The sequence below is a fragment of the Phyllostomus discolor genome, chromosome 12 (assembly GCF_004126475.2).
Source record: "Phyllostomus discolor isolate MPI-MPIP mPhyDis1 chromosome 12, mPhyDis1.pri.v3, whole genome shotgun sequence".
Classification (NCBI taxonomy): Eukaryota; Metazoa; Chordata; class Mammalia; order Chiroptera; family Phyllostomidae; genus Phyllostomus; species Phyllostomus discolor.
Window position 1 is genome coordinate 39,160,827 of NC_040914.2, and position 28,000 is coordinate 39,188,826.

At 41.4% G+C, this 28,000-nt stretch overlaps 2 long non-coding RNA genes across 2 annotated transcripts; one reads left to right on the forward strand and one right to left on the reverse strand.

Moving 5' to 3' along the window:
* Window positions 1-8,435: 8,435 nt before the first annotated feature.
* Window positions 8,436-12,417, forward strand: LOC118497727. Its single transcript, XR_004900258.1, has 3 exons — window positions 8,436-8,896; window positions 11,049-11,980; window positions 12,306-12,417. It is a non-coding gene; the product is annotated as an uncharacterized LOC118497727 (long non-coding RNA).
* On the reverse strand, window positions 9,680-27,943 carry LOC118497729. The gene is made up of 2 exons (XR_004900260.1): window positions 25,999-27,943; window positions 9,680-11,159 (listed from the first exon to the last, which is right to left on the reverse strand). It is a non-coding gene; the product is annotated as an uncharacterized LOC118497729 (long non-coding RNA).
* Window positions 27,944-28,000: the final 57 nt, after the last annotated feature.

The window sequence follows — 28,000 nt, forward strand, 5'->3', positions numbered from 1 at the left end:
AATAGGTTAGAATAAGCTAAATTTAAAGAATAAACTTCACAAACATCTAACTATGTTGGTTTTGTATTTTTGTGCTGCTTTGAGCTTCACTAAATCCCTCTATATTTTTACAATTCTGACTCACTCAAAATTTCCAAAAGTCACATTTAAAATTAAAAACAAGATTAAACATGTAAATTCAAGAAAACTTACTAAATGCTTCCATCAACATCTATTATGTTGTAGAGGCCCTTTAGAGATTCAGTCTCAGGTCGTATTTCTGCAGAAAACAAAAAGAATATAATTTTATGCATAGAAAAGAAACAAAAATAAATTATTAATATGCCATGATTTATTCAGAAACATAAGGATCACTTGCCAGAAGACCAAGTCATATATGTATTTATGAACAATATAGTCCAAGCAGAAGATAAAAGTTCTACCTCAAATGATCTTAAATCCTTCTGTACTGGAGGCTCACCTGTAAAGTAGGTTACTATAAAAACAAATGTTCCAGTCCCCAGAACTCCAAGAGAAGGTAAAAGACTGGCCTCCCTGGGTAGATCTAATGGGCAGTAAGGGTTGAGATCTAGTTGTTTAGCAGAGCCAACATCACTCCTTAATGGTACAGAATACTTTACCTTCTGGTCTTTTTCACCTAATCTACCTTTAAAACTTCTAAAGGAAAACTTTCATTACCTACCTGCAAGGCCATGTTTCTTCTCACTATATGTCATATTATTTCACATTATCATGTATACTCTTCTGAGCTAAAGTGTGTTAGAAAAGAATCCTTAGGCACAATTTCTAACTATTTTTACTAATTGCATTGACCTACTAGACTCTAACACTAACCCTTCCTAAAACACATAACTGATTATCAAAAATATGATATATATACTTTTCACCAGTAATTCAAACTGAAATACCTCAATCTAAACATGGAAGATTTGTTTCCCATAACTCAAATACCTCTGAATATAGTTTACATTTTTTCAGTCACTCTTGCTCCAAAGTATGATTATAATAATCATAGTATGTAGTGCTACCAAAAAAAAGCTATTTAAAAGTTCGGTATTAAAGGATAGCAATTTAAGAAGTTTTAGAAAGCAAAAGAATAGTTTAGGATTTGAGTTAAAACTAAGCTACTCAATGTCTTTCTATGCTAATGTTTCAAATTTTCAAAGTATTGAATATAAATAAAGTTTCTGATTTTTTTATGAAATCTAAATCCCTTTAGTGGTTTTGACTAATCATAATCAATACAGCAAAAATCTGCTTCAAAATTGCCTCTAAGGGTGAGGTGCTAAAATAGCCTCCTCCCAAGAGGTACAAAGCACTTTACAAGAAACATAGCATTATTTATTTTTAAGCTTCCAACATAATCAAACTTTATAAGGAAGAGAGGATTTTCTGAACAGACAAATCTTGGATCAACAAAGTAAAATAAACTGATACAATTCCTAATAGAAGAATGGAATTGATTTAAGGGATATTAATGAAAGAAATGTCACATAGGTCTTATAATGTGCTAATAAAGATGCTACCTACCATTACAAGTTTGTACCTCTGGGTTCGCCCTTCACCAAAAACAGAAAAGGACTTGGATCTCTGCGCTAGCAGAAAAATGACTAACAGATTTAATCCACCATACTGGCTCCTTCTCAAGAATTGACGAACTAATACTCTGCCTTCTTTTGAAGGAGGGAGAAGCCAAGATCAGCTTAAGCCAACTACAGAGGTTAATGATTATGCCCATATTCCTACCTACCTTTAACAATCTGCAGTACTACAGACGTTCACTTAATATGAAATTATAGGTAACATGTAAATAACCATTTTGATTGTTGGGCCTTTTATCATAAAAGGCAAAGATGGTTTTAGTCAAGTCTTCTGTAAGCATCCTTAGCCCCATCTGTGCTTCACCATACTATTTGATTTTGTCACCTTAAAACACTTTAAAATCCTTAAAACCATTTTTAACATTTAAATTAATTATAAAATCTGAGAATACTATGAAATATTAAAAAAGTCTTCCACAAAAATAAGGTGGTGATAAAGTCATTAGAAAACACTGCTACAAAACAACTCACAAACTAGTAAAACGAAGCAAAATATCTAGCATGATAATCCAAAGTAAAATTAGTATATAATTGCAGTACACATTAAGGATGTAATTCTTTGGGCAATTATTCCATTTCAAATAAATGTTTTAGTTTCAAAAGCAAAGGACTATTTTTGAAAACACAAAACTAGTTTTATACAATGTTTAAATCAAAACTATCAAATTGCTGTAGGAAAAACGTTACTTAAATGTTATATTAAAAAATCAAGTCACGTTTTTTATAATGTTTATAATATCCTTGAATTTAAATTGTAATGATTAATTATACTAATAAATAACAGCCAATTTGAAATTTAAAAGTTTGACCTAAGCCACTAGATCTGGAAAGGAAAGGTAGCTGGTAAAACAAAGACATCTATCTTAGAAGTACAGAGATTTCTTAAAGGAAATTAATTATGTCAGGCATGGAAACTACAAATCCTCACCTATAATCTCAATGGTCAGCTGCAAATGTTTCATTAGATACACTAAAGTTTAAATACATTTAATGAAATAATTATTTTTAAAACTCCAATAATGCTTTTATTACAGTATTCTAAATCTTAATTATTTAAAGACAATCTCATACCTTAACTGCTGTTTAAGATCAATTTTCCAATGTCTTCATTTGTACTACCTATTAATATTTTGGAATGTGTAAAATTAACCAAGTTGGGTCCACTATTGCTCAGATCTCAAGTCATTCAAATAGTTTCACCACGGAAATAGATGATTTGCAATGTAAGAATTACAAAACCTTATTCTCCCATTTTTGTAAGAAAATCAGACACTCCTTACTATTACTTTTATTGCAAAAATCTAAGAGCTGAAGTTATCTTAAAGAGATTAAAACTCCAAATACTCTATAGTAACTAAGAGACTAAGGTGTACAGTGAATTAAATGTCAAAATTACAGGGTTAATTTACATTACAAGTTAGGTCTCTTGATTGCTGAATCTGTGGTATTTTCCGCTCTATCCCACACTAGTGCAAAAGACAGGGATGTCCTCAAGTTACCCCTTTCCCTGAACGCCTCTCAACAAAGAATTAAATCTGAGAGGAAAAAAGGTAAATTCACTGGCTGTCCAGTCACACTTTTTAAATAATCAGTAAAGTGAGTAACAGTGAACTAAACTTGAAGAAAATTTTGTGTTCACAATTACCCATGTCACATCACCTATCCTCAGGTGTCACGTCACGGCTCACGAAAACCTTGTCATCAACTATGAGCCTGGCTTCCTTCCTTTCTGTGGAAACTCAAGGAATGTTTCAATAGTTACTACCTTAATGACAAATGCAATGTAACCTAATCACCAATTTGATCCGGAGATTTTCTATGATTCAAAAAGTAGTTCAAAATGTAATTTAAAAATATAAGCACTATCACGAATGTTGAAGTACATGAAGACTTTTTCAGAGTGTGATCTATCATAATCCTTTATCTCGTTGGTAATAAAAGGAAAGTTGTATCCCATTAGATTAGGGAATGATTTACAAGTCACTATATCATTTAGAGTTTTCTATTATAATTATTGATACTAAAATATGATAAAATGTTAATTTAACATTCTAACCTTCAACTGTTCATTTTTTATTTTACAGGTTAAATTATACCTTTGGAAGGTCATTAGGAATTGTCGATTTATACTTAAACTTACATTGTACTTCACACACGTGTCTTAAGACACCAAATTCTCAATTTTAGTAGGTGCCCAACAATATATGAATAACAGTCTAATATCCAATCATTTGCATAGAGGAAACCCTAATGTTGACATGTGTTTAAGAAGCTTGGAATAAAAGATGTTTTGAATTTTTTGTATGTTACATCTTTAAAATACTATAAAGGTCTAACATTTCCTTTTCTTCTATACACTATAAACAAACACAAATTTAATCAAATTGCAAAGCACTGGAAAAAAAAAAGTAAGCCAAAGCAAAGACAATAAAAATATTACCCTTTTCACCTATTTGAATCAACAGAATAAGCAAACACCAACAGATAAAAGATTTTCCACAAGAAAAAAAATTCAAGGACATAAGGTAAATTTGCCCTTATACTAATTAATGGTCATTTGGTATTCTTAAAATTCCCAACATATTATTATATTACATATTTTCTCTGATAAACCTTTACTAATATCAGCTTGAAATTAATTTTCATATTCAATTTTAACTTGTAACTAAAGAATATTTTCTATAAATTATCAGTGGGCATGTTTTTTCACTGACAAACTAGTTTTAAAATGTAAAATTACTATATGTATATTGAATATTACTTCTTCCTTTTATGATTTAAAAATAATTATTAAGCTATGGAGGTCTTTTTAGATGAGTTATTCTAGTTTTCTGTAAAATAACTAATTTTTCTATGTTTGAAAACAAACTCATAAAAATGGGTACAATGACTATTTAAAATCCATGAAGCAGAAACCAGAATGTGAAAATATTTAGTGTCTGAAATATAGTCCTTATAAGAATCCTAAGATCTGCAAATGCGACATTCTACGCCATTTCTAAAATGTGATCAGTATCATCAAAAAGAATGTACACTTCAGATCATCAAGACCACTTTGATGACTCAACTACTGATTTAACTGTAATCCTCAAGTCCCATTACATTGGAAAGTAGTTAATGTCTTACTGTTCTGATAGAAACTACATGTATCAACTGTTTCAGTATTAATCAAAAGTGCTTTGATGTAAGGAAATAGAATTTAATGGGCTTTTTCTCATCCCTTTCTCAAGGTAAAAAAACAATCTACAGTTTATGTTTCATTGACAAACTTTACTGATATTTTCCTACTCAAATGGTGGTAGCTATTAAATTTCAGATGTTAGATAAAAACATTTACTTACTTGCTACATAAAATACAGACTTTGGCAAAGGTTTCCTTTATCCTCAGAGATAAAACTCCACGGTCTCAGTCTCGAAAATGGTTTATCTTTTAGGGGGAAAAAATATTCTAAACAATTTATTGATGCAACAACCAATAGCAAGGACAAGTGTTTTATAACTTTTTATTAAGTAAAAGAAACAAAAACTAAAATCTATGTTTACAAAATCTGATTTTTAAAATGTCCCTCCCTAAAATCTATTAGTAGGAATAGTAACTAGCTCAAGTTTTCCAGTATTTGTATTTATCTACATATTTAGAAGATTAAAACTGTTTGCACAATATATTAGAGAGCTAAAAACAAAAAGTGTATCATGGTTTTCCTCAGAATATAATCAGTCTTTTCTTACTCCCAAAATTAAACAAAGGCATTAATGGGCCTTTAGTATTTAACTATTCAAAAGGCATATTTATTTACAATGGCTATGCAAATATACTTTCCATTCAGTAAAAAGGTTACAAGGCTTGTAAAATTTCAGATATTTATTAATATTCATAATCACCACTTACTGGAAATATAAATTATCAAAGAACAAAAACAAAACCTAATCGGCTAATTTTTATGTCAAAGTAATAAAAATTTACCCAGTCTTACCTCAAATAAAGAGCTGTATTTGTTCAGAATCATCATCAACCAAATGTAATCTTGTAAGTTACCTTAAAAAAAAAAAGGGAAGATGATATCAATGCTTTGATTTTTAAACATTTCTTGGCCTAAGTTTCAGTGTGATGAAACAATATTCCACAGACGCAATCTATGGATAGATTTAAGAGACAGCTCATCCACACACTACCTGCACCTATTAGGTTGCAGTTATTTCTTATCTTAGCATCTGTCAGTCTTTGTTTTCCTCATCTTTCAGTTGCACGGACTAACACTTGTGATTAAGGTGTTGAAATTAAAAAAAAAAAAAAAAAAAACAGATGATTTACATCTTTGGACAGATTTAAGATTATGTTTTTATTTTTCTTCTTTTGAGGCCAGGCAATACCAAAAAACAAAGGAAAAGTTTACCATTTTTCAAAGACTGAAATCTTAACATTTCCCTTACCATCTAGAAATACCTTTTAAATTTTTGAGTAATTGAAAATTAACTCTTCCAGGAGAAATTAGTGAAGTTAAAATGGCCACTGGCTACTTTAAATTTTTAAGCTACAAGTTATTTGATCTCACCAAATGGGATATTAGCTTTGTTTTTTAGTCAAGTCTAAGACATGTAGTATCTATGACATTTGTTCAATTTCAAACCAGGGTCTTGACCATTTTTAGTCTCTCCCTTCCCCCATTACTCACGTAAAAAGATCCTATGAGGTTAAAATGCCAGCAATTATTTTGCATTTCACTATTCAAAAAGGATTCTGAAACACCAGATTCAGAATATTCATTTCAAATCACCTTCAGTATTCAAAAATTTCAAAAATGTTCATTTGGAAAAACAAAACTGGTACTCAAACAACACTGTCTGTAAAATCAAGATATGCGCAACTGATGGAACATGTAAGCCCTATATGAATGCCATTCAGAAAAAAAGAAAAAAATTTTTACTGACAAATATACCCTCAGAAATACAGTCGACTACTGCAGTTTCTTTGATCTTGTAAGTACTGTACTAGGTAAACTTGCCCAATACTATTTTTACGTAAATCTGCACCTTTACAACACACAAGAGGTACCGCAAAATGAAGACAAATATATTCTAAAATACACAAAGCTTTTTGCATCTGTGGTTTGTTCAAACCACTGAACTTCAATTCCCTCTCAAACAATTTTTCAAATTCGTAGGCAGAGGACAATGCAAATTTTTTGAAACCAATCTATATTATTGAAATACTGTTCCGTTTTAAGAATATCTAGATTTTCGTGCATGCAACAAATGCAACAAATATGGCTCCTCTTCTTCGTCCATTACCGAGAGCAAACCTACTTTAAAATTTACACTGCGAGAAAGTAACTTCACAAAGAGGTTTGGTGTCAAAATATTCCCCTGTAAAAGTTTTGTCGACCATGGCTTGTGATAATATAGGTTATATTTTTAAAAATAATATAATGAAGAACTTAAACTTTTAAAAGTCTAGGAACTGACCCAAGTACGTTCTAACATTCAGGTGTGCTAAGTTACAGATAACGGCTCCTTATGACCTTTTAAAAAGTATCAAAACATTATTCAAACATCAAAATGTCAGATAAACTCGGCAAAATAAACTATTAATCAAACGTCATCGTCTAGCACCCCAATTAAATTCTATTCCCCTTAAACAGCCTTGACATTATAGTAAACTTGTCTTCCTAATTTTTGAAATACGAGACGCCCTCCTCTAACTTGCATTTTAAAAGACAACCCTAACGTCATCAAGGTTTTAATAAGCAGCAAGTACCTTCTCATCTGTTAATACTGCAGCCGTTTTCAAAATCGGCTTTGAAAGAGTTAAGAGCCAACACCCAAAAGAAAAAAAAACAAGTTTTATTTTTCTTTAAACGTAGCCAAGGTGCCATTGTTCTTTTAAACTCGACCATCAAGATGAATTCCCACCTTACCGGAAAGAGGTTAAAAAGCTCCCCCGTTGGAGAACCTGAAAGGGATTTTCTTTTATCCTAAATATCAAAATAACTCACCAGGACAGAAAGGGGTTCTTCTCGCGCGGTCCCCTTCGGGCTCCCGCCTGCAGTCACCCGCCGCCACCCCTTTCCCGGCGGGGCCGATGCCGGCAATGAGGCCGCCCCCTGCCCACCGCAGGGTCTGGAGAAGGGCCCCCCGCGCCACCCGGCCCTGGGCCCCGCGGCGCCGAGGCGCTTCCCGCCCGGGGAACCAGCCTACGACGCCGGCGGGGTTTTCACAGAGCCAGGCAGAGAGGCCCAACCCGCCACCCCCTCCTGCTCGCGTGTTCAAGGACATTTTGCTTTTCCTCCCAAGGACAAAGGACAATAAAAGGGGCCGGGGAGCCACTTACCGGGTCGGAGCGCGGCTGCAGGCACCTGGAGGTCGCCCGCACACGATTCCCCCGCCGGGCCTCTTGCCCGCGCCGGGTCGAGCCTCCGGGGCTTTGGGGAGCCTCTGCAGACGATGCCGCAGCGGCGCTTTCGGCGTCGTGGGCCCGGCCGCTCCGGGCGCCCCTGCCGGGGGATCAGACCCCGACACACGGCCGATCTCGTCTCAGCCGGGACCGCTTCGCCCCCGCGAGCCTGCGGGCCGCTCCGGCGCAGCACCACGCCAACCAGCGGGCTCCGCGGCCGCGTCAGGACGCCTGACAGCTCGGGGTGCTGCTGCCTCTCCGGCCATCTTGTGCCGTGTGTGTGTGGTGTCTCTCTCCCGTCTCCTCTCTCGGCTTTACTCCCTCCTCCTCCTCCCCCCCGCCCCACACACCACACAACATGGCCTCTTCGCTGCGGCGGCGGCTGCGGCGGCGGCAGGAGATCCGCGGCGCTCTTGCCCGATCCCCTCCTCCACACTCTCGCCTCCCGCCTGCAGCCCCAGGTCCCAGCGCGCACGCGCGCCGCCGCCCGCCCACCGCGGCCATTGGCTCTGCATTCTTCCTGCCACGCCTTCCCCGGAGCGGCCTCACGCACGCTCGCTGGGGTCTCCCTTCCTCCCAACAACAACTACTTCGATACTATTGGTTAGTTCTGACCCCACCCCTTCAGGTTCCTCCGCGCCGATAGGTTTGTCTCAGTGTCACTCACTTCCCTAGAGGGTTTATGGTTCTTCTGGATGAGCCCGGGCCAACGATTGGTTGATGATGAAAGGTTTGGTTTGAAGCTGTTACTTTGCACCCCGCAGTGCGGACCCCTCAGGGCCGTCTCGCAGGGTGGGTGGGTTCGTGACGCGGTGTCCAGGCCGGGATTACTAGAACAGTGCCCTGGAGATAAGGGCTTCTTCGCCTCTGGAAAAATCTTGGGATTCTGTGCTTCTGAATTCAGGTTCTTGCTTTTTTTTTTTTTTTTTGAGGAAAATGACTGACAGGATGATGAGCAAACAAGACGTAGGTTCATAGTCCTAAGGCAAGCAGCCATATCTTCTCAGCTATACGTATCACAATTTTTGTTCTAAACAACCAGGCATCCTTCAGGGCCACAGAGTCAAAGCCAATGGTTTTACAACCAGCGCGTGCCCTTAGCCCAATATCTGACTTGAAATGCTTTTACTTGAGGGTATGTAAGCTTCCTGTTGCCCATTTACACGAGACAACCTACTGGCATGTCCAGTGTCCTGAGTCCTTAATGAATCAGGATCTCATAACCCTGGTTGGGCCAGATTGCACCCTCTAGGGCGGTATTTGTTAAACGGGTAGTTTGAACCTGAGCTATCACCGTCCAACCATTCTTCTCAAAGAGAATCAAACAAAACAAAGTTTGTTTCCTTCCAGCAAATCTCCCCCCCTTTTTTTTTCATTGTCTTCCGACTTAGATCCTGAAGCATCTCTGGGCTGCCCACAGGAATAACTGAAACACTAAATTTTCCTGAATTGACTTGGCTCTCTCCCACTGCCAGCATTTTAGAAACCTTGCTCCTTTTGGGGAGGGACCTGGAGAAAGGGAAAGGAACCCGTGATAACTCCTCGTTTAACAGATTTGTTTTCGAGGGGAGGGGTCTTGAAGCTAGGTGAGAATCTTCTTAAGTTCTCTGGAGACAGTGCCCCTGGGTTAAAATCAAAGGATGTTGAATACTTGTAGGGCCTAGGAACTAGTTTTGGCCTTTTTAAAAAATGACAGTTGTTCATTGACTTGGCTCAATATTGCATCCGCTGCTCTGGGCAGAGTTAGAACTGGAACCCAACTCTCCTGACTTAGAGCTCTTAGGTTCCTGGTGCATGACCCGGCCACAGTCCTCGGCAATATCACTGGAGCCCTAAGTGTGCAACAAAAAGAATGCTTCGAACTGAACTTAAGCTTTCTCCATTTAATTTCCAAGAGTCATTCCCTTAAACCATCTAGCTTTGAACAGGTAGCCTACCAAGGAGGCTGTTTTCTCTGAAATAGTTCCGCCCTGAACGCTTTTTCCCATTCTTCCTGGTATGTCCTTTCTCTTCATCCCCTTTTCCCTCACTATCGCTACGTGAAACCCATCTGTGGGTGTGCTTTTCCAGACTCATCGCCACGTATTTCTGTGCCAGCAAAACAGGCCTGAACAGGCCTTTATTAAAAGTACTAGTAGCTGAAAAGCGTTGAGTTAGCTTTGTGCCAGGCATTGTTCTAAGCCTTCATTGTATAGCAACTCAGCTGATCACACAACACCCCAAGGAAAGACTATTATTATCTCTTGGGTGTTAATCTTCATTAGGAAACTGACACAGGAGGAGTTTGACTTGCCAGGTTCACACTGCTAACAAGTATTAGAACCAGACTGAGCCCAGGCCTCAGGCTCCAAACCCATTCCTTTTTGCCTCTCCCAGTTTCATCTCCAAGACCGTCCCCTTGCAAAATAGGTTCACTCAGGTCTTTTGTTGTATGTAGTTGCCTGATTTGCCCTCTCCTTCCTCCTCTACTTCATTGAAGTCTTCCACCTTCAGAATTGGGCCTCCCTCCAACGGGACATGTCAGATCCTTTCTAATATAATCCCCAGACCTGGGCCCCATCCTGTTGTCAATCTCCTGGCATGTCACCTGGGAACCATCTAGTTCTCTTGTTTCTTGTTTGGGGACACCCACAGTTCAACTGTGGAGAGATGCCGCCCCCCCCCCCTTCATAAACGTACACCTTGGGCAGCTTACATGAAACAGCTTTCTTTTCCCAAGCTTCCACACCACACAGCGACCTCTTCAGAGAAGGCCCTCATCTGCCACATTGAACCTTTATCCTCTATCACACACGAGAGCCGTGACTTCTTTTGCCAACTGCATTGTGTCTTCAGCCATCACTCTTTTAAAGCTAAGCTAGCTTGGTCCTGGATGAAAAGCACCTGACACTTGGCCGATCACATCCTACCCCCACACAGTTCCTTTTCATGTTAGGTGATCTGCCAAGGAACCCAGAGGGGATCCCTGCCGCCTCCAGTCCTGCTGGCTCCTATTTCCACTGTTTCTTTGCCGGTGAAAATGAAGGGCAGAACCCTTAGCCTTGGCTCACTTAGAGGAACGGCCTCTGCATGTGCTCTGAGCACTTCTGGTTCCATTTCATTGTGTCCAAGGGAGTATTTCTGGAAGGATACAAGGATCTGTTTACACTGGTCATCTCCACGGAGACCTGAGAGGGAGGTGGAGAACAGCAGTAAGTCTAAGAGCTCTTTTTACTCTATGCCCCTTTGGAACGTTTGAATTTTGAACTACGTGAACATATTACCTTTTTTTTAGTGAAAGAAAAACTAAACTTAAATAACAAACCGAACTGAAAGCTGACTGCACTTGTCACAATAAATACCTTTAACTTCTTTTTCTTACGAAATAAAGGTCCCACAATAGTCAGTACCTCCGGGAGTATAACCAGCACCTGAAATGTCCCTGGTTGATGATAAGAATTCCTGGCACATGAGATGGGGGAGCAGCAGCTTCCATTCCTGATGTGGCATGGCCTCAGATACTGCAGAGCAGGACTTCCCACCGTGCGCTGTGCTTCCCTGCAGCTCCCCAGGTCTCTTTCCCGGTTTCTGCCCTCCTCTCCTTTGCTGGTAATTAAAGAAGGGGCAGAGATGCCAATAGGCCTGCTTCTCTCCTGTTTCCAGTCCCTTTTGTCCACCTTTGGCAGGGGTGTCTCCCTTAGAGAGTCAACCCAGCTCATTATAGAGGCTCAGTGAAAACCCAGGGTGACCTTGACTCAAGTCAGAGACACAGTTTTCAAATACAGGGCTTTACAGATTTCTGCAGCTCTGCCCCGGCTCTTTGCAGCTTCGCTTGCTGCTCATACCCTGCGTGACTTACACACAGACTATCTTATTTCTGTACACACCCTGCTCCTTCATGGTGGCAACCTTTCCTTTTCCCAGGGTACATCGCACACAGGATTGGAGCTCATCTGATACTGAAAATACCATCTCCAAGCCCAGTTATAGAGCTTCTTCCCTTTACCAGGTACTGTTCTAGAAACTGGGGATTCTGCATGGACTGGGGTACCTGTTCTCATGGAACTTACATTCTAATAGGGCAGAAGTCCACAAACCGGAAAGTACCAGGTAGTGATGAGTATTAGGATAATGGGCACCTAATTACAGTTCAGTGGTCAGGGAAGGCCTCTCTGAGGAGGTGACATTTAGGTTGAAACAGGAAGGACACAAAGGAGGCAGCTGTGTGTGTGTATATCTGCATGCCAGTTCCAAGAGAAGATGGCAGATGGTATGCGCATGCAACTAATTTTGCTCCGTTCCCAAACTACACTAAACATAGCCTTTTTTTTAAGTCATAAACTCAGAAAGAAATGTTCACTGAAATCCCTATATAATCTGGCCCTGGCCCCTGTGGCTCAGTTGGTTGGGCGTCACCCCAACCAAAGCAGAAGGCCACTGGTTTGATTCCTGGTCAGGGAACCAATGTCTTTCTCCCTCCCTCCCTTCTCTTCTCTCTAAAAATAAATAAATAAAATCTTAAAAAAAAACCAAAACCCTTACAATCTGAATTTTGACTTTCTTAGAGGAGTGGTGAATAATCATTTTTGCATTATCCAGGCCTTTGAATCCTAATGTAATCAATCCTTAGGCATCTCAGAAAAGTGTACATTCCATGCATACAGTCTTTATACAGTTTCTGGAGGTCCACAGACCCCCTGCAAGCCGTTTGAGCACTTCAAGATAGGCGGGCAACTTCTTCCACGTTTCACCTTGGCGTCTGAACTCAGACTTCCATCCTGAAGCCAGACTGCTTTCCATTAGCACACCTCTCATTGGAAATGCTCTTTCCCTTTTACTCAGAAACTCATTTACTACATTTCAAAAGGAAGTGTAAGGGAACCTGTGCTTACCAGCCAAGAAGTAGTGTCAGAAACCAGATTTACAGAGCCACGTGACACAAAGCAAAAACAAACCAAATACAAGAAACGAGGGTTTTTTGAAGACATCAGAGGGCAGGTAACAGAGGATCACGATTCTTGCGTACAGGAAACAAATGAGGCAGGCACTGCTGTTGCCCCAGCTTCCTTCCTGGGTTGTGTCTCCAGGCTCCAGTTCTGGGGGTGGGTGGTTCAGCCACAGCCCAGCGATCTCTCTAAGTTGAGGAGATGGAGCTGGGAATCCAAAGAAGGCAAGGTGACTGGAGTTAGAGAGACGGTACCAGAGGGAAGAGAACATGAGCCATAGAAGAAGAAAAAAATTAAGATCTTGACTTTATAAATATTAAAACATCTCTTCTTTGAAACTGTTAAAAAAATGAAAAAACAAGCCACAGATTGGGAGAAAATATTTGCAAATCACACATCTGACACAGGACTTGTATCCAGAATATGTAATGAACTCTCAACATTCAGTAATAATAAACAAACAACCCAATTTTTTTTAATGGGCAAAAGTTTCAGAGACAGTTCACCAAGGAAGATAAACAGATGGCAAATAAGCACATGAAAAGATGCTCAATACCATTAGTCAAAGGGGAACTCCAAAATACATACAGAAGGTTGAGAATTTTAAAAAACCTGCGAGGTGGTGAGGGTGTGGGGCAACTAAAAACTCTCAAACTTTGTGGGTGAAAATGCAAAATGGTATGGCTACTTTGGAAAAGTCTGGTAGTTTCTTGTCTTAAACATGCTTGGGATATGACTCTGTAGGTATTTACCCAGTGGTATATCTATAAAATGGGATACAACACAACAATTTTTAATGAATGGCTATTAATACATGCAGCTATTCGTCAGTCTCAAAAATAGTCTTGCTTGAATGGAAGAAAGCAGACAAAATGATTCTGGTTATGTAAACCAATAGAAAGAGGACAAATTCTTTGGATGTCTGGGAATGGGAGAGAGGGTAGAAAGAGGTAGGAGGTAGTGATTTCAAAGGGCATGAGGAAACTTTCAAAACTAATGAATAGGTCCATTATCTTTATTGGGCTGTGGCTTCACAGATGTAAATGTGTGTCAAAGCTTTTAAATATGTGCAGCCTGGCATGTATCAATGATGCCTGATAAGCCTGTTTCTGTAACAGTTGCATGAGTAATTTGCTTGTTTGCTTATTTGGTGATGGAGCATCATGTGACCATAGTAATGCTCTTAAAACATTTGTTCCTATTTCATCTATTTTTCTCAGCACACACACATCCTTTCTCAGCACACACACGTATCCTTTGATTTAAATTTTTTAAATAGTTAACACTTCATTCAAAAATTGAAGAGTGTACAGTGAAAAACACCCAGCACCCGTCTCTGAAAGCAGTTAATATAACTAGTTTCCCAAGTGTACTTCCAAAGGTATTCCAGCTTTTCTTGTAAGAAACACACTACTGAGATGAATTTACAGTGTGTTTGTATTTTATGTGTTGGTTCCAAGTTCGCAGGTTCAGGGCATGTTCAGTATCAGACAGACTGATCCAGTCCTTCTAAAGCCACATTATCAGGACACCTGGCCCCCTGAAAATACGACCATCCATCTCGTGGTTTTTCTCACACTGACTACCCGCCTCTTACAGCTCTCAGTACCTGTACACTTCTTCACGCAGATGCCCCTTCTACAGAACCAGTGCGTGCAAACGGTCATTTTCTCTCTTTTGAAGTGACAGCTTTCCCTCCTTGGAATTTCTATAACTTAATGGCTGTGCTATTCAGTATTCAGTTGGCTCTTATCATAGTTAATATTTGTCTGTTGCTCTACAGATCACATGTCCCTAAGTAGACTCCATGTGGCTTTCCTGGAGGTAGACTTTGACTTAGACTTTGACTTAGACTTTGTTTACCACTGTGTAGTTAGAGACGCCCAAGTAACAGCTGGTTAAAGAATTGCTGTATTAAAACCGCCCAATAGACCATCAAAATCCCCAACAACTATAAATAAAATTCCATTGACTAGATAACTTGATATGGAATGAGCTTCAACAGATTTAGCCAAAGTAACTCTTCACAACTTCATGCACTTTTAATATAAACACAGGTTTCTATTTGTTAGAGCTCCTTAAAAGGAGGACACACCCTGCGCGTTGGTGGTCAGAAATAGATCTTGCCCCTGGCACTCCGATGGAGTCTCTGGAATGCTGGCGTGTTAGGCAGTTGCTCCTAACCAGCCAGCCAGAAGTATCTCTATCCTGAGAACTCCTTGGTATTTTACTCCAGCTCTGATCATTTTAATGTGCAGCAGAATGACTCCTCAACACGTTGTTTCTCCTTACTAGGTGTAAATAGTAGGAAAAGAGCAGGTAGAGGCAGTACAGTCACAAGGAAACCCCAAGGGCCCTGGCATCTTCAGCTTTGGGACCCCACCTGCACTTGGCCATAGCCTGGTGTCTGATCCCAGCCAGGTTCTGAACCTTCCCTACAGTCAAAACTCATGACCCCCACTGTCTCGGGCTCTCTCTGCTCTGAGGTTCTGCTTTCATTTCCTGATGGCTGTAGCTGCCCTGGGACAAATGTCTCCTGGTTGCTTAGACCAAAAAAGATGGCAGGCAGTCTATTAGACTTGAAGCCACCCCAAGCCATACATACAATGACTCAGGCTAACCAACACCCCTCCATCTACCCACCCACCTCAAAAGGAAACTCACCTTGAGTTTTTTTTTAATGTCTCCAAATTTTGACTTCCTTTCAAAATTTGTTTGCTTTTGTTCACTGTTCAGAGACATTGCGTAGTTGTGTTTTGCATTTTGTGTATCATTTGCAGTTGGTCTCTGTGGTGGGGCCAGTCTGTCAGGCACCTACTCTGCCCTAGTGGGGGTGGAACTCCTTCTCAGTTTGAATCTGTTTTTTATTGTTGTTCAAGTACAATTGTCTCCGTTTTTCTCCCCCCATGCCCCCCTATGCCACCCATCCCTGCCTCCCATCAGCTGAATCTTGAGCAGAGAATTGAGAAGAGCTGTGACTGAATCGTTCCAGAAAATGTTCTCAGTAGATGGTTCCACAAACTCCCCAAGCCTCCAAGTTCTTATCTTTTTGGAATCTGGCCCCTGAGACTTCGCTTTTCTGAGTTCCAACCAGAGCAGGTCTGTGTAGCTTACAGCTAAAGGTTAGGTTCTCACACTTGTCCTCCCAACTGGGCTTTGGGTGCTCTGAGGGCAGGCATTCGTTCGGTCCTTTCACTTTGGTGTCCACGGCCCCTCAGCCCTGGCTGCTTTCCTGTCCTGGCCACCACCCCCCTGCTGTGTGGGGGTACTGAGACAAATAGGTGCTAATGACCTTGTTCTTGAGGATCTGCCTGTAAGTCTGGTGGCAGGGTTGGCATTTATGATGTGAAGGTAGCTAATAGGAAGCAGAATACAATCAAGTATCTGATTGGGGGCTAAATAATAACATCTCTGAAGTCCAGGAATGGTAAAGACCAGAGTGGGTGGGAATTGCCTGGAAGAGTTTCTTGGAGAAGAGGACTTACCCTGCGCTGTGGGCAGCTGGGTAAGCACAGGTAGATCCATGCTCTGTAGAGAGTAGCAGGATGGTTGGTCATCAGTCCCCCAACACCACGCTCTTGAAAAGTCATACTTCTTAAAGTTATATGTTGACATAGCAGCTGTATTCAAACGGGAATAAAAAGCAGCAGCAACATGAAACTAGCATCAGACAGGTGGATAGAACGAGCAAACGATATAACAGATAATCAGCTTTGCTCAAAAGCTATGGGAGACACTTCATACTGAGTGCAGTACACAGCATTTAAAAATTAATCTGATCAAGCAGGGAAATCGGTGTCGAACTCCTGCAGCCTCAGCCTGGAGGTCAGAGTGTATTATGTGTGACGTGAACATATTTAAGGGTAAAATCGGTTTCATTAGCTACCTCCTCCTGCGGACATGGTATAAAACTATGGGGGAAAAAAGAGGCAGAATTCTAGGAGCTAATATTTTCCAGTGTGCTCAGAAATGGGCAGATAAGTCAAGTTCAGGAAACTAAGGGCAGTGCTACATACAGGGAAGACTGTTGCTCAGAGAGAAGGCACAAGAGGCAAGGGGAAGCCTGAAGGTTAGAAGAAAAAGCTGGAAGGCTGGGTAAGAATTAAACTCAGCAGCCAAGGTTTTACTGCTGTCCTGCAATGCTGCAGGGCTGCGACGTTAACCCGTTCTTCGCCAGAAGTCTCCCGTTCAATGTACGTATTTAAATCCATGACAGTGGGAAAGGGATTGACTTTAGCACAGTTAAGCTTCTGCCCCACAATTATGTAAAATAAAGATTAGGGAAGAAAGCTACTTAGAGGAGCCCTTTGACCCTTCTTTCTTCTCAGTCTCATTATGCAACAACTAAGGAACTCTTGTGTTCTGTTTGTTCAGATGTTTAGTTGTACATACTACAGACACCGACCATGAGTATGGCACTCGTGAACATGAGCTACAGCTGAAGTTACCTCCGAAGAGGAAGCAGAAGAGAACCCTGGAGATTTAAAAAAAAAAAAAAAAAAAAAAAAAAAAAAAAAAAAAGGCCTGTTTGGTATTGGTTGCTGAGAGTTAGGGGTAATATTTTAAATACCTGAGGAGGAAGGAGGCTAGAAGAAATTGGAGGGGGTGGGGAGTTGAGCGGCTTACTGAAGGACTGAAACTGGGGTGCTGTGAATCAGCAGCCTTGAGCATGAGAAAAAAAGCTTTAGAAGAAGCTTGCTCTCCTGACAGTCAGAAGGGCACACACACCAGCTGGAGAGATCTACGGCAGGGCTGAGGATGGAAGGGGGTCCTTCTGGCTCTGCAAGGAGAAAACACTTCCGTGACTGGGAAGAACCTGGGGTCAGTCACTCCAGGTGCTCCGAGTGAGGAGAAATTGGCTCCCACACGTGACTGGGCAATTGAACATTCATGGTGCTGTTTTGTGAGCACTGAGGCTATCTATAAAGCAGAAATATACAAAGGGTGACCGGACTTTCACAATCATACTTCAAGTGGTAACCGGACTCTAAAGATGGATTGTTTTTCCAGGATCAGTGTGAAACATCAAGAAAACCAGAGTAAAACTCTTCCCCCAACAGATACTTAGGTGATAAGGAAGATACGTCTGTGACACACTAAAACACAAATATCCCAGAAACCCTTCATGTGAAATTGTATCTGCTTTTAAAAAATTGTAGCCCTGGCTGGCGTAGCTCAGTGGATTGAGCTCGGGCTGCGAACCAAAGTGTCGCAGGTTCAATTCCCAGTCAGGGTACATGCCTGGGTTGCAGGCCATGACCCCCATCAACCGCACATTGATGTTTCCCTCTCTCTCTCTCTCTTTCTCCTTCCCTTCCCTCTCTAAAAATAAATAAATAAAATCTTTTAAAAAATTGTGACAAAATACACATAACAAAATTTACCACCTTACTCACTTTTAAATGTACAGTTCAAATGACAGTAAGTACATTCATATTGTTGTGCCAAGGTGTAATTACTTTTTAAGAGCCCATGAAGCACTTCCGGATTTTGTGGTTCACTTGGTCATCATTGAGAACATTAATTACGGTCATTCAGGAGGTTGGGAAATGCCTGTCAGTAGAGAAGTTCTAGTTGACAGATGACTGGCTGTGAATCTCTGGTGTTCATGTTGTTCAAGGGATCTGGTAGGGGCTGTTATTAGCCCAGCGCTGGGCCGAGGCAGCCTGGCTGTGTACAGCTCTGGGTATGTTCCCTGAGAGGTGGGGCCATGGAGGAGTTGAGAGCATGGGGCTGGAGCCAGACTGCAGGGTTCTGAATTGAGGCTGAGTGACCTGCTGGCTGCATGACCTGCAGAAGCTGCCTAAACTCCTGTGCCTGTGTTTCCTCTTGTTTAAAAGGAAGGTCACTATAGCTACCTTATTGGTTGCTATGAGCATTCATGAGTAAATATATAAAAACCCTTAGAACAGTTTTTGATATGCCTTTTTTTAAAGATTTTATTTATTTATTTTTAGAGAGGGGGAAGGGAAGGAGAGAAACATCAATGTGTGGCTGCCTCTCATGCACCAGTACTGGGGACCCAGCCCGCAACCCAGGCATGTGCCCTCATTGGAAATCAAACTGGCGACCCTTTGGTTCACAGGCTGGCACTCAATCCACTGAGCTACACCAGCCAGGGCCTGGTATGTCTTAAGTGCTATGAAAGAGCTATTATTATTGGAGGGAAGGTAGAGTAGAGGAAAGATAAAAGGTGATGTTTCTGACGTTCAAGCTTGAGAGAGATGGAGCCACGTCGGCGTGGGAGGGTTGAGTCAAAACCAAACCAAACCAGGTTACATGTGATTTCTATCTATGACATAATCCCTTTGGAGGGAGTTTGGGAAGATTGAGTGCCAGCCCCTTGGCACTCTGGAGTACATACCCAGCAGATCTAGCCATCTTAACAGTCGTCACAAGGACTCACATTGGGCTAACTTAGAATTCTTAGCACAGCAAATGGATGCAGGAAAGAAAAACAGAAGGCATTCCTGCAGGTCTTGTACATTTTCTTCAAATTCTGTGTATAAGTGCTTGAGGGCATGTGCAAAAACGAGTCAGCACTGCAAGCCTTGGCTAGCATCCGGGAGCCTAGATTTCAGGAGGGGTCCCACTGTTCCCAGAAGTGCTAAGAATGGCTCACTATGCCTACACTGTCTGGACAAAAATGTAGAGCATGCTTTCCTTCTGGGAGTCCAGAATTTCGGTGTGTAGTAGGCACAGGGGGGCCTACGTGACTGGCCCCCAGTAAAAACCCTGGGCATGGAGTCTGTAATGAGCTGTCATGATACACACCACCTTACACATGTTGTCACAAGTCACTGTTGGGGAGTGAAACGTGCTCTGTGTACCTCGCTGGGAGAGGACACCTGCAGGCCTGTGCCTGGTTTCTCCAGACTTCACTCCATGCGCCTTTTCCCTTCGCTGACTTTGTTTCATATCCAAAGTAGCCTTGAATGCTTCAAATTACCTTTGGTTTAACTACTCGTGTACTTGTGGCTGAATACTTATGATTGACCGTTAGCTGTTTCAAAGGCAAAAAAAAAAAGAAGAAGAAGAAGAAATCCACAACCAGACTTTGATCTTTACTTTGATACTTCAACTTTTCCATCATTAGATTTGACCATGAAATCCTTCCTTTCACTTAGCTGTCTTTGGTATTATTCTGTGGAGTGACAAGACATTTTTAAATGTCTATCTACCTGGAGATCTAGGGAAAAAGTCTTCTCGGGCAACTTCTACTGCTGAACATGTGGCAAGACAAAAATCCTTTCAATCTGTCAGAACAAATTCCTGTGTGGTTTTTTAGAGTAATTGAAATGAGCCTCTCCAGCTTATTGTAGTTTCCTCAGAGGGTGAAATGTGGAGAAACCTGAATGTTGAATTACTGCTTCCCCTACAGAGAAGGTCTCCAAAACTCCTGACCAGTCCTAGATTGTGACTCTGAGTCAGTGATCCTCCAAGTTTCTGTGGGTGTTCTACGTACCTTCTCTTGGTGAATAGATAATAAACAGAAAATAAGGGGAGCCTTGAAATGATCTCACTGAGAAACCTGCTGGTTTCCTTATGTCTTCAGTGTCTGAATGTTCACGCCATCATTTTTGTTGAATTATAAGAATTTCTGTTTATGTAGTTGCTAAGCAAAAAAAAAATGTTCTTACTTAAAATGAGAAGTTAACTCAATTTCCAAGACCTCTTTCTTCATTAAAAGCAACAACAACAACAAAAAGAAAAGTAATATGTTTCCACACTGTGTTCGTTCCCCAGGGCTGCTATAACAAGCTACCATGACCCAGGGGACTTAACAACAAAAAATTTATTCTGTCACAATTCTGCAGGCTAGCAGTTTGAGGTCGAGATTGTGGCAGGGTTGGTTCCTTGTAAGGATTCTGAGGAAGAATCTGCCCCATGCTTCTGTCCTAACTTCTGGTGGTTGCTGCAATCTTTGATGTTCCCTGGCTTGTTGAAGCATCACCCTGCTCTCTGCCATGTTCGAATCATCTTTGAATGGTGATCTCCCTGCGTGCAGCGTCTGTGTCCGAGCTTCCTTATTTTATAAGGACACTAATCATACTGGGTAAGAGGCCCACCCTACTCCAATATAACCTCGTATTAACTAATTACATCCGAGGCAACCCTGTGTCCAAATAAGGTCACGTTCTGAGGTGCCAAGGTTAGGATTTCAACAGATGAATTTAGGGAGGGACACAATTCAACCCATAACACATGTGACTACCTTTATCTTAACAAATAACTACATGACATTGTGTAAGAGAGCTCCTTCCCTGGACCTCAGGTTCTTTTGTAAGAAGGGTGATTGTGACTGTTCTTGCTCCCAAGACTGTGGGTCTCCAGGAGGCCAAGGACCAGCTTGTCCTAATTGAATAGGCTGAGACGGAAACAGGTCCAGTTTTACTTTTTCTGTTCAGACAAGCACCTGGAAGCAGAACCATCTCCTTACTCTACCTTCCATGCTCCTGGTGGCAAGTCCTTTGTTCTCATCTGCTGCAGTCCTTGCACATGAGCTGTGCTTCAGTACCAGCTCAGCAGCAGCTCCCCACGTGGTTCCATCCCCTTTGCCAGGTCGGCATCCCTCCCTCCTCCCTTCCTCCCAGTACGTGAGCAACTGTGGTCATTGCAGGTTCTCACATCTGGCTGCATGTTCTTCTTCTGACTTAGTGACACTCTGGCCAGCTGGCACCTCCAGCCTCCCTTTCCCAGGCCTGCCTTGTTGTCCCAGGACTAGTATGGCACAGGCCTCCATATCACACCCAGACCGTGGGCATTGAACTGCACACTCAGCAGCTCCCCTTATCGTGTGCCCTATTAGATGTGAAACTCCCCAGTAACCATATTGTAAAGCTACACATAATGTATTCATCATTCCTAGAATAGAATTCACTGCAATCCAACTTTTGGAGCAGTTGGTTTGTGGAGCCGGTAAGCCAGCTATTAAAATATGCTGGCAGTGATTGTGCTCACAAACAAAAACTACCAAAATCTTAACCTATATTTAATAAAACTTAGTAGACAACATACTCACAGACCTGCTCTCAGGTCATGGAAACATGGGCTGGGAGGGGCCTTTAAATAAAAAAGAAGACCAGGTGCCTCCCTGGATATGTGATATAGGAAAGAAATTCAATCCTATGAGAAGATCAATGTGAAGGTTAATTTCATGTGTCAGCTTGGCTACATTACGGTGGCCATTTGTTTGGTCAAACACTAGACTAGATGTTTTGCTGTGAAGGTATTTTTAGGTGTGATAAACATTTATAATCAGCTGACTTTCAATAAAGAAGATTATTCTCAATAATGCCTCATCAAGTCAGTGGAAGCTCCTAAGAGCAAAAATGGAAGTTTCCAAGAAAAGAAGGCATTTAGAGAGAGAGAGGGAGAAAGAGAGAGAGAAAGAGGGAGAGAGAAGGTATCCTATTGGTCCTATTGTGGTGAAGAACCCTGACTGATAGGATCAGACTCATTCTTAATGAGTTGTGTGAATAAAGGATCTGAGATAAACTGAGAGGCCCAATACCAAGTCTTCATCAATTGTGCACTCTGGGTGGTAGGGAAACAGAGAAGGAGAAAGAAAATGGCATTTGACAACTTCAGATAATTTGCTTCACACTTGGAAGTTTGCCGATAAGACAAAGTGCTTCCAAGAAGGAAATCTATGAAGTTTTCATAAATCCCCATACCTCAGATCCAAAGATGAGGTGAATTCTCAGTCTACCTCTACAAGTAAATGCTTAGGACATGTCCCCATTAACAGGCTGTAAGTGTAAGGTGGACTTCTCTTCTTCATCTACACAGTTTTTGAAAAGATGCACTAAGTAGGTTATTCTAGCCTCAAAGGCAGTGAAATGAAATGAATTATGGATGACTCAATGGAGAAAACTGTGCAGATAAAAAATATACATCTTCTAGGTCAAAAATAAGCTAATTAAATCAAAACTCAAAAGGCAAACACTAGATGAAGGGAACTATTTTTTAATATTATGGAACAGAATTAATAGTCTTAATATTTAAAGAGGTCATACCATTCTGTAAGAAAACCCCAGTAGCTAAATGTGCCGAGGATTCTACCAAGCAATTCTCAAAAGCAGGCCCTATGAGTAACTGGCAGACATTTGGAAAGTACAACGTAATTCAAAGAAGTGGAAACTGAAGCAACAATTGATTTTTTAAAAAATAGTTTATTTACTCATTTTTAGAGAGAGGCAAAGGGAAGGGGAAAGAGAAGGAGAAAAACATCACTATGTGGTTGCCTCTTGCGTGCCCCCAACTAGGGAGTTGGCCTGCAACCCACACATGTGCCCTGACTGGGAATCGAACCAGCAACCCTCTAGTTTGCAGGCCAGCATTCATTCCACTGAGCCACACCAGCCAGAGCTGAAGCAACAATTGAGATTCCACCAAACAAATTAGCAAAGGCAGAAAAAAAATGAAACTACCCATATGGTAGTGCTGACGGAAGCAAGTAGCCTGTTGGGAAGCAAATTGGCAAAACCTAAAAGCCTTGACTTAGTAATTCCTCCTTTGGGAATCTACCTAAGGAAGGGTTGAATGACCGAAATGTTTCATCCAGCATTATTTAAAATAGAAAGAAATTGAAATATCTCACCAAAGGGGACTGGTTCATTCATTTAGTTATTCAAATATTTATTGAGGCTCTACCATGGGATCATTTCCTGAGACTGCTAAACAGTGACTAATTATTCTTGATGAATCTTCTTTTAAAATGTGGGCATGTGGGTTGAATTTGTGTAAATAAATAGATGTGCATGACTATTCATAAGCTGATATGTGATTACGTGTGTTTAAGCTATGGCTGGAAGGCTACACTAGGAATTCAGAAAAGAGATTGCTAGGTGAGGGGTAGAAGGCAGGATTACTTTTCACTGTGCTCTTTTGCACCATCTTGAATTTTTAAACATGTACATGGATTTGGTTAGCATTTTAATAGTGCACTGTGTGTATCTAATCTTATTTTTCACAGACATGTCTTGAGTTGTTTTCGAGTGATTCCATGAGTGTCTCATCTTCCTGAATATGAAAAGCTCTTCAAGGGAAGGAACTGTTTTACATTTCTTTGTATTCTCCCATAGCGTTTAGCTCAATTTTGACACATAATGGGTATTCAAAAATACTTGAATAGAAAGTAATGTAATTTGGTGCTCAAATACTCTGAGAGTAGAAGTTAAAGTCAATTGACTCTGGGTACTGCTTTATTTTGAATTGTATATTTTAAAGGATATCACTTATATTTTATATCATAGTTTGCTACTCTGCAATGGGGAAAACAAGATAATCAATGACATTCTTTAGTGAAACTCTATGTAGAAAAATGCAAAATTCCCGTTTAATTCCTAGGTATCCACCTGTAATCTTAATAGTTAAATTGACTTAAAGGCCTCAGTAGCAAGTAAGGAAACTATATATAGACAATCTGAAAGCTTTAGTTATTAAAAAAATAAAAATTATAGGAATTATGCATTTATAACACACTAGGTTTGTTTTCCTATATGTTAGGCATCTGTAATCTGCAGCAATTCCTTTGTCATCAAATACACTTTTATTTTTCTTTATTCTCCTCTATGTGAGAGACAGAGGATGAGGTTGTTATGGTGATAAGTTGCGTTTGCCAGTAAGTTTATCTCTTTTCTACAGTTTCGTGAATGAACCACAACATCGGTTGAAACTGGCACCTGATTTAGTGTATTGATTCCCTTCACTGTCTTTACACACACACGCCATGCCCAGAGCCATTTACTTTCATTGCGGCTGAAGAAATTAGCTGGCAAACTACCAAAGGAAGTGTATTTCACTAAATGAAGTTCCTGAAATGCAGCTTTTGTTTTTTGTTTCTTTTCGCTCTGCCAGCAACTTCCGATAATGAGACAGGACATTCTCTGCATTGCATAACATAAGACAGTTCAGGAGTGTTCCAGAAGGTACAGCCACTATTCAATAGAGTACAAAGCAGGGGCAGGCTTGAAGAAGAGAAGGAAGGAACTACTAGGCAAAGGAGCTGTTTGTGTTTCTGCAATTCACAGGTAGAATTAGTTTGATGTTGAATGTTGGTGAAAAGGCAAACAGAAAAGGTCGGTCCGCCCCATGTGAAAACACAGGTGTGGAGACAGAGGTGTCAGTAAGGTCCGTTTTAACCTGAGTGTGAAAAGGGCCAAGTTCAATGAGCAGAGTTCTCCCAGCTGGTTCCAGGGCATTTCACTGCAAAATTCTGTAATGAAAGGAAACCCACACACCTGCTGGAATGCAGTTACGCTACATGATGGGAAACTGGAAATTTTTTTTAAGATTTTATTTATTTATTTTTAGGGAGGGAAGGCGGGGGGTGGGGGGGGAGAGAGAGAGAGAGAGAGAGAGAGAGAGAGAGAGAGAGAGAGAAACATCAATGTGCGGTTGCTGGGGGTTATGGCCTGCAACCCAGGAGTGTACCCTGGCTGGGAATCGAACCTGGGACACTTTGGTTCCCAGCCCGCGCTCAATCCACTGAGCTACGCCAGCCAGGGCTGGAAATTGGAAATTTTATTAAAAACTAGACGTATAGATGGAGTTCCCAGTACAATAACTGACAGATGACCAATGGTCAATTGCCAGCCTGAGGCCAGAAATCAGGAAGGGTGGCCCAGTAGGATCTGGAGGATATGCCTTGTCACTGAGGGAGGGGGACAGAGCACTGTGCTTGTGGTGGCCTCGGCAGTGTTTCCTTCAGTGAGAGGAAGGCAGAAGAACAAAAAGGGAGGAAGAGAAAAGAAATCAAGGAAAAAGACAGAAGATAAAGAAATTCTCATTTCACAGAGAGTAAGAAAAGAGAGGAGGAAAGAGAAGGAGGCGGAAGTTCATAGATGCCACCTCCTCTCCCCCTCTCGACAATCCCCAAGTGGGATTTTATCCCCATTCTACAAATGAAGGAGGCGCAAGTGACAAATACTAGAAGTGGATCTTATAAAAAGTGAAGAATACTGTCCTCTTAACTGGCTAAGGTGAAAATGAGACAAAACCACCATCATGAAGCAAAGAACAGATTTTAAATTAATTATCTTTAACTGTGGTAAAATACACAGAACATAAAACTCACTCTTCTAACCAGTTTGAAATGTTCAGTTGGGTGCAGCCATTACCACCATCCATCTCAGATCACCTTTCATTGCTGAAACTCTGTCCCTTAAACAACAATAACTCCCCATCGGACTGAACTTGACCTCTCGAGGTTACTCCCGGAAGTGGAGCCATACAGTACTTGTCCTTGTTCTTGGCTTCTTTCACTCAGCATGATGTTGTCAAGCTTCCTCTATGTTGCAACACGTTTCAGAATTCCCTTCCTTTTGTAGGCTGAATAATATCCCCATGTACGTATAGACCATGTTTGGTTAAACTTTCACCCATCATGGACACTGGATTGCTTTGGCCTTTTGGCAATGGAACTGACTTTTAAAATCTTGCATTTGTACCTCAATTTTCAAGAAAATTTCAAAGCCCTTTTCCATACATGGCCTCACTCTGTTCTATGTATCTTCTTCATTGTGGTTAGGGATAAATTCATGGGGTTATTTTTTTAGACAAGTTTTGAAAGGGAAGTCTATCCCAAAAGGTGGGAAACAACCATGCAAAGCCATTGCTACCAGTCCAGGGAGAGGCCCCATCAAAGGCAAGGAGAGTCTGGAGGCAGCCAGCTCTGTGCCCCGGGGTAGACTGGGTGTCAGGTTGCCCACGGCACACTGGGGAAGTCCAGTGCCAGTTGGACCAGGTGGGAGAAGGGAGGGCTTGCCCTAGACCTGGCATTTATGCTTTGCTGTCCTGTTGTTTGATCACTGGCAAAAAAAAAAAAACATATGATAGGTTCAGCGGTGCTATAAAATAACTGAGGTCACAACACAAATGACTCTCTTGTCATCTTTTAGTTAGACCCGACCCTTGTATAATTCGGGATTAGAGATTTTCCATAAGGTTTCTGTCAGAGGGATGCTCCTATAAAGTTAATGATTAGAGAAAGCAGCCAAGGAGTATGACAATTATTTGATGAGCTCATCCACGTTTGGTCAGTCATTCAACAAACATTCTCAAGGACCTGGAGGGTGCTAGCACTTACTCATGGGTTGTCTCACTCTGACCTCTGCAGCAGACCTGTGCAGTCACATGTGGCAGGGTCACTGCCAGGCACGGTGCTGAAGGCATGGCAGCATGTGGGCTCTGCAGCAGAGGGTCTGGCTCCACCACCACCAGCTGAGCCACCTGGAGAAGAATTTCCCCATTCTGAGTTTCGGTTTCCACATTTCTGACAGGAGGTCAGTAATAGTGTCCACCTCCATAAGGCCATGTGGAGGAGATAGAACGAGATAAAGCATGTAAACCATTTAGCCCAATGCCTGGCAGATAGCTGGCATTTCATACGTCCCACCCACTATTGCATGTCTGCATTCATCCCATCTCACCTGCCCACCAACCCTTTGAGGTGTATATTCTTCATGTACAGACTTATGGATGAGTGTACAGCAGCTCAGAGAAGTGAAATAACCATCCAAGGGCTTATGTGCCAGTAGTACGCATGGGGATGCAGTTCAAAGCTGGTATCTTTACATATGTTTGTGGAGCTGGACCTCCCCGGCCAGCAAGCTCCATTGTCCTGGGGTGGTTGTAGGTGGCTGTGTTGACAGCGACAGGGGGAGGTCAACAGGCTGGGAGCTGGACTGGGTCCCAGTTGTGTCCTTAACAGCACAGCAGCTGGTGTCTGCGTCCAAAACCTGCCCCGCTTCATTTGCAAACCCCGAGGCTCCTTCCCTGTCTTCACACCCCTCCCTCCTTGTCCCCCTCCTCTCTCTCTCACTCTCTCTCCCCCTTCCTGCAGCCACATGCCCCTCTTTATAGTTCCCTAACTTTCTCCCTTCCCTCCCTATTAGCTTAATTGGGAATGGAACTAAATTATTCTGTGTTCATTAAAGAAGGTGTTAAATTTCCTGTTCTGAAGTTTTAAAAGCAAATGAATTGAATATTTAAGCCAGGCTTTGAAAACACCTCAAATATGAGTGGCTTGGAGAGATGAAAGAATATATTAAAAGGAAAGGAAATCTAGGAAAATGTTA